Source organism: Glycine soja, chromosome 1 (assembly GCF_004193775.1).
Source record: "Glycine soja cultivar W05 chromosome 1, ASM419377v2, whole genome shotgun sequence".
Lineage (NCBI taxonomy): Eukaryota > Viridiplantae > Streptophyta > Magnoliopsida > Fabales > Fabaceae > Glycine > Glycine soja.
In genome coordinates, this window is record NC_041002.1 from 50,251,061 (window position 1) to 50,263,421 (window position 12,361).

Consider the following 12,361-nt stretch of genomic DNA (forward strand, 5'->3'; position numbering starts at 1 on the left):
AATTAATCTAATTGATAAGTAATAAACTCGGATGGCATAAAAATATGTTTCTGATTTTTATTAATGAATAATATGTAATGGCTGAATCTTAAAGTTTGTCTTATCATATTGAGCCTCTAGCAATTAACTCATTTAAACTTTTCTTGTATAAACAAAAAATCTAACAAGATTATTGAATAATAATATGTTCCCAATTAAAAAAGAGCTGAATCAATTAAAAATGCCACGTAAAAGTGTTCCTTTGCTGAAAAAGTAGAGTGTACATACGTCATGTTCCTATTGGGCTATGCTTGCTTTTGAAGACGCATACTCAATTTCCAAAGCGGCGCGCGTACAAAAAGAGCGAATGTAAAAAAATATGAGAACGCTACGCGAACAGGCTTTTTTATCGAGGGGTATTTTTTTTTTCCTTTTTTCTAAATGGGTTTTTTTTTAATTATTCACCATAATACGTGTTATTAGTTTTGAGTTAGAAATCGTAATATTTATTATGACTTAAATTTTTATTTTATTTTTTTAACTGGAATTATAAATTTATTTACAATTTTAGTATATTTTTTTTTATTTTACAATTTTTTTATATTATAACTTTAAAATCGTAATGCTTACTTTTTAATTTGGAAGTGCATGAGGTGAAGTCATGAGCTTGGTTCCGAGTTCACTGTGCCTTATTAAAAGTGATGAAAGCTTGGTTCTATTTAGAGAAGCCAGAGATTAGTTGTTGTTGATGCTTCTGACAAGAATTCCAGGATTAAAAGTGGCTTCCGCATAGAAAAGGCAATATGATTCTTTATAAGGCATGATGCTTCTCTAATTAAATTATGAACGGTCATATAATTGAAAATTATCAAGTTTGTAATAATTATTTTAAAAAATTTATTTAAGATAATTTTTAATTAATGTGATACAACTTAGATATCATGAAAAGAAAGTTTTTTTTAGTTGGGTACAAAAATGAATAAAAAATAAAATAGAGATATATAAAAGTAACATGAATAGGAATGAAATGTAATACTTATTTTAAAGTAAAAATCAGATTTTGAAAAATACTTTTCTATAGAAAAGAGTTTTTTTTCTTCTTATAAGATAGAAATAATATATAGTAAGTGTAATTATAAATTACTGCAAGTAATGGCCTATTGTTATGCAGCAAGGCAGCAAATCGATACCACTATCCACAAGTCCGCAACAACGTGAATAATTTTAATAGTCGTAGCCAAGCTCACACATCACCTCATGCACTTCCAAATTAAAAAGTAAGTATTATCACTTTGAGCTCGTAATACCAAAAAAAAAATCATAAAATAAAATTTTATAACTTCAATTTTTTTTAAAAAAATGTTACTTTAAAATTGAAAAATAAAAAAAATTATATTAAAATCGTAAATAATTTTATAATTTCAATTAAAAAAATAAAAAATAAAATATAAATCGTAACACTTTTTACGATTTATTCCTTTTTGATAAATAATTAAAAAACAATTCCCATTAAAAAAAACGAAGAAAAAATATCCCTTTTCCGTAAAAAAACCACGAACACGGCAAACGACATTATAAAATGACAGTGAAACACACGACAAAAACAGCCCCATGTTAATGTTATTGCTCTGTGTAGCTGCCACTCGTATTCATTCTTATCTCATCCTCAAGCCGAGCCACAGCCCCTAACACAACATCATTAATTAACACTAAACGCTAATTAACATCGTTGTCTGCTTTCCTTCCCTCGCTCGCCGCCAAACATCCTCTAAAGTGTTACTACTTACTAGAAAAAGAACTATAGGTTATATACTAGTACTTAATCCAGAAATCACACTAATGTTTTGCAGGATTACAACGCTAAAATTTCAGATTTTGGCCTGGCCAAATTAGGGTCTTCTGGTGGAGATTCACACGTGAGTACCAGGATCATGGGAACATATGGCTATGCTGCTCCAGAATACGTTGCAACAGGTGATCATCTTATCTACACATTGTGAATATACTACTTGTTGAAGCGTATATAAGAAACAGTTCGATCTAATACTTTTATGATTCAACAGGTCACCTTCATGTGAAGAGTGATGTTTATGGTTTTGGTGTGGTGCTGCTTGAAATGCTGACAGGGATGAGGGCATTTGATAGAAACCGCCCCATAGAGCAGCAGAATCTAGTTGAATGGGCTAAGCCTTCTCGCTCTGATAAAAGCAAGTTGAAAAGCATTATGGATGAAAGGATAGAGGGTCAGTATTCAACCAAGGCAGCATTGAAAGCAGCACAGATTACCCTAAAATGCCTTGAACGTAACCCTAAAAAAGTCCTCATATGAAAGATGTTCTCGAGACATTGGAATGCATAGAAGCTATCAAGGTTAGAAGGAAGGAAGGCAAGAAACGTTGTTCTAAGTTTGCAACTATGAACAATTTACAATAGCCACCCTTATGTTCAGCACGTAATGCTTGGTAAATTACTAGAATCTTGGGATGCATTGTAACCCGATACACTAGATAATAGAAGATTTTTTCAAAGTTATCTTGTTAGTTGCAGGGGAAATTTTATAAAAAAATTAATTAAAAAAAGCTATGTAATTTTTTTTTTCTATTTTGGTTGAATTAGTCACATTATTTTCTATTTTTGGTTGAATTATAGTCACATTATTGTGGGGATTGTGCAAGGGTAATGAGGTTAGATGCTTGTACACAAAGTTATCCAAACTCCTCCCGACCATATATTTCATGTATTTAGGGAAAGTTTTGTAAGATCATTATATTGTTATTCTCCAATTTGTTACAATGATAACGATAAAATTAGATTATAAAATATTATGCAAACTATTCAAAACTAGGCCCATCCTAGTGAACTGCTTAATTTTTCCAGTTTATATTTGTTGATGTTATTAAATTATTAATGTTTTTATAAATTTAACATATTATTAGATCATATCGTTGACTTATTAATTATTGATGTTGTTATTATGAGAAAAAAATTAATATAAATGTTAGATCACATTTAAATGATTAAAAATTAAATAATTTTAATTCAATTTAGTTGAGTAATGTGCGTGAATTATTGTAAATTTTTATTATATGTTTTTTATTTTTATGAATAAAAAAATGATTAAAGATTAAAAGATAAATATATATGACTGTTTTTCAACTGAATATGTAATTATTAACTAATTTTTAATCTCATAAAAGGTTAACCCAAACTTAAAGTAGCTAAATCCTCGCTTTAAGCTCACAAGAAAAACTTATTTAATCTGTCGTAATACATTCTATTCCTTTCTCATTTTTCTGCCTCCTCTTTTCCTCCTCAAATGTTCTCCCTTAAGGAAAAAAAATGCATAATTCAGTTGATCTTTTTGTGAATCTTACAGGCAATACCTAGATTAAGAACAATAAAAGAACAGATACATGAAGAATTTAAAAATGAAACCAAATTAAGAAGTTTATTTTGTTCTTTTTGGGTCCCAGTAACTACTGAGCCTGCAAGATAAGTTCCTTGATAAAAAGTTTTTGTTTTTCAATTTCCCTCGTTGGAAGCATGCATGCAAAGTTAATCTAGACAAATTAAGAGTGGGTGGAACTCGACGGAACGTCGAACCTTCTTCTCTATTATAATTAATTGATTGTATATCATTTCTTAATAAGAATACAAATGGTACTCTGACACAGGTATACGCGTGAATTGTGGTTGTTTTCTGTACAATATTTGTTAAAAAATACGATCGCTGTTTCGTATAATGTACATAAGACCGAAATATATACGTGGAAAGTCCTTAATAATTTATAGATATTAACGTCACTTTGTACAGATGAAAGATAAAAATACATAGAATGCGGTTTAAATGTTACATTGAATACTTAGATAAAAAAAATCTTTTGCTGCGCATATATATAACGGTATTTTCTGACTGAGTAAAATTATCTAATTGAAAAGTTATGTCTAATAAATGATATATGTAGTCTCTAAAAAATTTTAACTATTTAAAATATTTAATTTTTTATACGATAATTATTATATTTTTTAATAAAAATTTTATACTTTTACTTTTATAACTAATTTTTTAAAATACTGGTGGTTTATAGTATATATTTATCAAGCATATAGTATATATATAAAATATGACATTATTATTCCGAAAACTGAGATTATAAAAATTATTAAAGTAAAGACAATTAGATATAAAAACTAAATTGAAAGCTTGTACATATAAAGTCCAAGTTAAAAAAAAATTAAAGTTTCGTTTAAAGACAATATTATATCATCGTAAATACTACTGCACAGTTTGATTTTCTAATTCCGCGTAACATGAAAATTTTATATATATAACTGCATAATCTTATAATCCCAACTGCTCATCTTTTTGGTAAACTAATAATAATAATAATAATAATAATAATAATAATAATAATAATAATAATTTATATTACTTATATGAACATTTTTACATTTTCTGAAATACTTTTTTTTCTTTCTTTTTACATTTTTTAACATTTGATGACATGCTAAATTTCATAAGATAGAAAGAAAAAAAAAGATAAATTAGGGATATAATGTGATTCACTGTAACAGGAATGCAATATAGCGTGAGCGAAAGTCATAACACCAAACCTAAAAAAAGCTAACGCTAAATTTTAGGAAAGGAATTAATTAATCTTTTTCATTGTTTGTTTATTGCGATCTATATATCTTTGGCTTTTTCGTTTTTCCTATCTTGTTGTCTCAACCTTTTCTTCAATCTTCTCCCTTTTTATCCTAATCCAAATATCCTAATTATTTACAAGGACTGAATCAACAAGACATTCATCCAGCATATTACAAAAACAAAAACCAAATTAACAATTTGTCGGTACATGACTACATGCATTTTGTTGGGACTAATTTAAAAAATATTTGAGTTTAAAATGGTTCCAGCTGTACAAGTAAATAAGCAGTGTAAACGCGCAGACTTTCTAAACAACGTGGGTGAAAGAGGTTGTGTATTAAAAAAAGGAAGTATAAATAGCAGCAGTCAAACCTATAACACTCCGAAAACGACCCATATGTTATGTTGCTAGCAATAGTACTACTCGTGTCTTTCTCATTCCTCATCCTCATCCCAACACAGCAGCCCTTTTTGTATTCATTTTCTCGTTGGTTAAGGACTAAACACAACATTAACATGGGCCTTTGCTTTGCTTCCCTCGCTCGCCATTACTGCATTTGCATCCATCGTCAACATGGCTGACCATACAACACGAAAGACCACATCCGATAGACTTGAAGACACCATCACTCGCCTATCCAACAGTCAAGCTTCCCTCAATGACAAATACGCAGAACTTTCCTGCAAGGTGAACTCGATTCTCGATCACCTTCACTTGCGGTCACCCAACCATAATCATCTCAATTCCAACACCCAGCTCCATCAACGTAATACAACCAAATTAGATGTCCCGCGATTCTCGATCACCCACCTGTCGCCCATGGCTGCCTTCCATGGCTGCCACTCGCCAAATGAAGCTTCCATGGTTGCCGATGACCGCCTTGAGGCCGCCTTGGTCAACCTTGCTGCCGCTCAACACCGTCTTGAATCCTCACTGGATGCCCTTCTCCTAAGACTACCGCGGCAACTTGGTCACCTTTACCCTTCTTCCTCCCTGCAATCACCACTGTCGCTGCCCCCACGGCTCACGACAGCTTCGTCCTCCTCCGCACAACCACCACCCACAATAGCACCTACGTCAGTCGCACCCATGGCTCCGTTGCCGCTTCCTCGCTTTCATTCGACCAACCGCCACTTCCAGCTCAATCGTCCGTTGCCTCTATCACTTTGCACCATCTTGCTTGGCGACGATGCCATAAAGCATCATATTCATCTGTGCTTGGTTTGGATTCTTTTCGTCATCAAGACTTGGCTTTGCTCCGTCTTTCATCGGCGACGACGTCCGCCACCACACCCGCCACCACATCCACCACCACCGCCGAAGCCACCACATCCAAAATACACCCTCACCATGTTCCACGGCTCCATGTTACAACCTCACCATTCTTTGTCATAGTGCAATGGGTGGGTCTTGCGTTGGAAGAGTCCACTTGGGAGAAGTGGGATGATTTTTGTCACTCTCATCACCTTGAGAACAAGGTGATTTTCCCAGGGTGGGATAATGATAGCACCAACAGCAGAGAGAACAAGGAAGACATCTCACGTAAAACTGCATGCATGGCCATTAGTTAGTTAGCACGACCGTTAGTTAGTTACAAACTGTTAGTTAGATATAACGGCATTGCAAAAGTTAGTTACATATTGTAGCAGTGTGACCCATTATATATAAAGACATGGTCTGCATAAATAAAACGCAGAGAAATGTTTCGAGAAAGCTTAGTTTAGCAAGGAGGGACCTTGACCTCTTGACCTCGAACCAAGGATATCTCTTTCTTCTGCCTCTCGCTCATAACAGAGAATTAATAATTAATGTAATTTGTTGGCATGCAGGTTCGGCGCATGAAAAGGACCGGAATCACTGAAAGCACTAGTGTTAATGGAGGAATCAGTAGCATTAACAGCAATAACATGGTGTTTCCGCGTGTGGAAACTGGGAACTTGAAGGAGTTCAATTTCGCGGATCAGAAAGCAGCAACCAAGAGTTTCAAGTCGGATGCATTGCTTGGTGAAGGAGGCTTTGGCAAAGTATACAAAGGATGGTTGCTGTTAAGAAATTGAATTCAGAAAGTTTGCATGGCTTTCGATTGTTCCAACTTTTCCCATGTGGTGCTGCCTTCTCATTATTTTTTTTAATTTGTTAATTGCAGACTATGTTTCATAATTAAACAAAGTTACAATTATTATTAATATATACAGCTAGCCTCAAGTATATATATTAAGTGATGATTAACAGAATAGTTGGGATTAAGGATAATGGAGCCACACCTGATCAGTAATGTTTGACAGCGAAAAATATCGATTTATTAGTAACAAATATTATATATTAATGAGGTATTGATTAATTAATGAAACATTACTATACACATCTTATTCCATGGTCGACATATATCAGTAAATGCATGAGAGCAATTATTCCCAACATTATACATGGATCATTCGTATTTATTTTTTAATTTCTAATTTAAACGTACAACTTACATTTGTAATCCAACAACCTTAAAAACTTTACTAAAGTGACCCTATAAATCATCTTATATCCTTACTGTTAGGATAAACGTCAACAACTTTTTTAAACACATAAAAAGCTGAAACATATGGTCCACAAACTGGGGTGGCACCTAGTGCATATATAAACATTCGGTGCTTTCCAATAACTACATCCAATTTTGAGTTCTTGTTAAGACCCAGTGTTCAATAAGAAAAAGCAAGATAACAATCTTTGGATAGAGTTGCTCTATTCTTGAGGTATTGATTAATAAACATTAGACATGTCTTATTAAATGTTTTTGATTATTTAAAACAATTTTATTACTTATTGTCATTACAATAATGGTTAAAGTATAAAAATAGAACTTTTACTTTAAATTTTTGTATTTGGTCTATCTGCTTAGAAAGATATTTCATATTTAAATAATGAAATTACTACATTTATTTATTTTGAAATTCTTCATATTTTATTATTATTATTATTATTATTATTATGTAAAGTACTTTAGAATTTCATACAGATAACTTTTCTTTGAATTGAAAATTACTTTAAAGTTAAAAAGGTCAAAATAAGAGATTTAAAAATAAAATAGAAGTTATTTAGTAAGTTTAGTTTAAAACTTTTTGAGTTAAAAGTTTTATTTTATTTTCTCACATTAATCAATTAAGGATGAGAGAACTTGTTATAGTTTGTGCCTTATTTTCAAAGTTACTTCAGTTAGTTTTTTTTTTATAAAACTACTTTCCCTCAAATAAAAAAATTACTTTTCCCCTTTTTCTCTTTCATAAAAATTAACTTCCTTAGATAAATAAAGTATACAGATATAAAGAAAAAAAGTGAGCGCATAAAAATTATATAAAAGTTTATCGTATAACAGTATTGGTAACATTTCTCTTAACAAAATTGCTAATAATATTTATCCAATTTCATTTATTTTCCTTTGTTAAAAATTAATACCTCAATAATCTTTAAAAATAATAACATTTTCGATCCTATTTTTTTATTTTTATTTTTAATTAAGTAAGAAAAATACAAGAAAATAGTATGAGAGATTTACTGTATGATTAAATTAATCTTTATTTTCTAAAGATTTCTAAAGTACTTGACAAAATTAAGTACCCATATCTGACTTTGTAATATCTTGTTCTGTTTCATATAGAAATGCAGTCAGAAATCAACTTTTTAGGAAAGATTTCTCACCCAAACCTGGTCAAGCTTTTGGGTTACTGCTGTGACGATGTCTAATTTCTCCTTGTGTACGAATTCATGCCAAAGGGAAGCTTGGAGAGTCATCTCTTTAGAAGTATGCATGAGCTTAAGACAATTAAAATATATATATTATGAATTAGAAAATTGGTCATGAATTTGATTTGAGTTTAGCTAAATTTTCTTTTTTTCTGTTTCTAATTAGGAAATACTAACGGAGAACCACTCTCTTGGGACACCCGAATCAAAATAGCCATTGGTGCAGCTCGGGGCTTGGCTTTCTTACACACCTCAGAAAAGCAAATCATATACTGAGATTTCAAAGCCTCCAATATACTACTTGATGAGGTCTGTTATTTTTCCCTACTTCCTCTCTTTTATATTTGGCGAGTTTATGAATTTGGACCCTATTTGTTTTATAAACCAAACTTTTGCTATATATTTGAGTGTCAGCTGAAAAATACAAATTATAGTAAGTACAGATATTTTGTAAAAAGAATTAATTCAATAAACAATTTAATTAGAGCAAATGTTATTGAAAAGATTAAGATAAACTTCTTTAACAGTAACTCCACAAATCTCACTCATAATCAAATGTTTATATTTTGCAGGATTACAATGCAAAAATTTCAGATTTTGGCTTGGCCAAATTAGGCCCTTCTGGGGAAGATTCACATGTGAGTACGAGTATCATGGGAACATATGGCTATGCTGCTCCAGAATACATTGCAACAGGTGATCATCATCTTATCTACACATATAAATTGATGCTTTTCAAAGATACTGCTCATTGAAATTTACCTGAAACATAAGAAACAGTTTGATCTTATTGTTTCTAACATGGCTGAGGAATGTGTCATGATTCAACAGGCCACTTGTATGTGAAGAGTGATGTTTATGGTTTTGGTGTAGTACTGCTTGAAAGTTGACAGGGTTAAGGGCACTTGACAAAAACCGCATTATAGAGCAGCAGAATCTAATTGAATGGGCAAAGTCTTCTCTCTCTGATAAAAGAAAGTTGAAAAGCATCATGGATGAGAGGATAGAGGGTCAGTATTCAACCAAGGCAGCATTGAAAGCAGCACGTCTTACTCTAAAATGCCTTTAATGTGACCCTAAAAAACGTCCTCATATGGAAGATGTTCTTGACACATTGGAACGCATCGAAGCTATCAAGGATACAACGAAGTAATCCAAGAAACATTGTACAAAGTTAGCAACTGTGCACAAATTCTAATAGCCAATTCATATTCATCCTTCTGCACGTGTGGAATATGACAGAGCATCAACATGTGTAGGCTGTTGCTACTTGCTAGCATACTAGTCAAAGTTCAAGTTCAGTGTAACTACTAACTAACTAGGTTTACAGTTAAAGCCTGTTTGGATACAAGGCTAAAGTCCTTTTGACAGCTTCTCTATTGGAATTAAAGAGTTTTTTCAAATAGAGAAGCTCTCAAAAGCACTTATAACTTGTATCCAAACAGGTAATTAGTATAGGTAGTTAGACCTGTTACTGCATGAGTGTTTGTTGCTGTGTTAATTTGATTAGTTGTACCTGGCCTCTCTCATTCTAGCTTAGTTCCCTTGTCTATAAAAATGTGAAGCTCCTACTTGTAGTTGTATCGTCATCTTTTCATTTAATTCAATAAAATGAGTTATTCGAATTCCTCTCTTGTTCTTTGAGATATATGGTCTTTGGCATGGGGTGAGGTTACTTGTATTTTTTCAAAGTTATTTCGTTAGTTGTAGGGAAAATTTGAGAAGTGGGAAAACATCCTGTATTCTAAATTAGATATTTGCAGAAAGAGTTACCCGAAATCATTTATACCACTTTACACAAGCTAGGGTAAGACTAGGTAAGACTAGGAGTGAGTATAGACCCGATCAATACGAACTAAATTGGTTTATAAAAAAAATCTCAACTAAATTGAAGGAGAAAATTTGGGAAACTGGATGATATCAATTTGCATATTAAATTTGGGAATATGAAATCTAGACTAACACAAACATTTACTATTTTATAGAAGTTTTAAATTTTATGTTCTCGAATTATATAATTTATAAATTTTATGTTGTACAATGTTTTAATTTTGACTTTGGAGACTATTCATCATTTTTTTTTTCATTTTATAATATTTTTTTTTTGTTTTCTCATATTTTTTAATCATTTTATTAATACAACCGATGGCCCAGCTTCACCCAACATCAAGTCAATTCAAATCAATTAACATTGATTGGTAATGGACTACAAATTTAAAAGTAGAAAGTTTTGGGCTTTGTTTTACCTTGTGCTTTCAACCATTAAATAATTTCATGTTTTTTATTATGTATATCAAATTTTATATAATTTAAACATTTTTTTATCTTTTTATCTAAGAAATAACATTTATTTATACAATAATGTATTGTTGTGAAAATAAAGTTGTAAGATGAAATATTAACTAGATTTTTATTTGCATGAAATTTTATCAATTTAATTTATTTTAAAAATTTTCATTTTGATAATTGAATTGGTTTGTTTCATATTCTAAACAAATTTATTGACACAAAAAGTTATTAAGTGATGGGAATATAAAAATTTAATACATAGTGTCAATTGATCCTATTATATATACGTGCACGCATATAAATACATAATAAGTGAAAGTGATTGACGTAATAATTTATGTGATGAGATAATGAGAAATGAGAAAAAAAAAAGAAATTAGGTGAAAAAGAGATTAAAAAAGTGAGTGTATTTTTATAATTATTGATATTGAGAATATAAGTACACTATAGCCCACATACAGGCAGAATAAATTTTTTAATGTATATATATACATATAAGTTTATATAATAAATTTTGATTTAATAATTAATTTTTCTATATATATAATTTTTTTATTAAACTTATGATTTTTATTTAAAATTTATATATGTAAAAGAATACATTATTATATCAAAGTTAATCGTAATATGATAAAAACAGAAATTTATTTAATGTAATAATTATAAAAAATTATAATTAAATTTATTAAAAATATATTTTTAATTTTTTTAAAAAAATTTAAATGACACGAATTATCAATCTGTATGATTTTTACGGATTGTCAATCCGTATTATTTATACAGATTATCGTATAGATTATAATTTATTAGCAGGATAATTTTAAAAAGTGTTGGGTATAAAAGATTTTGTTTGGGTGTAAGAAGAAAAACTCATTTCATAATTTTTGACTGATTTTAAATTCTTACAGATTGTCAATTTGTATGATTTTTATAAATCATCATATAGTTTATTAACAAGGATAATTCTAATTTTTTTTAAGAAGTGTTGAATGTGGAAGATTTTCTTTGAGTATAAAAAGAAAATCCCATTTCACAATCCTCCACAAACCCTAGGCCCTTGGGCTTTCTGGAACCACTGACTTAAAATAGAAAAGAACCCCAATTATTGTTCGAAGGGATTTTTGTACTATCTCTTTTTTACCTAGTCAATGTCACTTTTTATATCATTTGGAATCTAGCATATCAATTATTTTTATATAATCTTTAAGATTTTAATGTTGAAATGTATATACTTTTTCGAAAGTTCAATTCCGGATTGGAGGGGATTTACAAATTCAGTCAGTAGAATCAATTTGCCCTGTTCTATGACAAGAGAAATTATTAAAATTAAACTGAATTTCCTGTTTTTGTTGATAATTGAATTTGAAGTGCACAATTAAAATAGAGTAGCAGTGTTGCACTCACCGCTCAATTACGTGGCTGCTCTATTCTGAAAGACGCATCCTACCTAAGTTCACTTAATATAAAGGCAAATATAGACAGATAATCAATCATATGCTCTTATTAATTGGGCAAACAAAGCGAACATCAAAATGAAGCAGACCAAGTAATTTGACTCTTTCTATATTGTTTCTAGCTAGACACTTAGCAGTTATGCTACAACTAAAAAGGTCTTCGATAAATTCACACAACTCTTACCATCTGATGAAAGGTAAACAAAATATAGAAAGACCAAAAGAACTTCAATATAATTAATGACTTAACCATCGTTT

The 12,361-nt window shown here is 30.6% G+C and overlaps 1 pseudogene; it reads left to right on the plus strand.

Moving 5' to 3' along the window:
• The first annotated feature begins 5,201 nt into the window (after window positions 1–5,201).
• Window positions 5,202–9,558, plus strand: LOC114393080 (annotated as a pseudogene).
• Window positions 9,559–12,361: the final 2,803 nt, after the last annotated feature.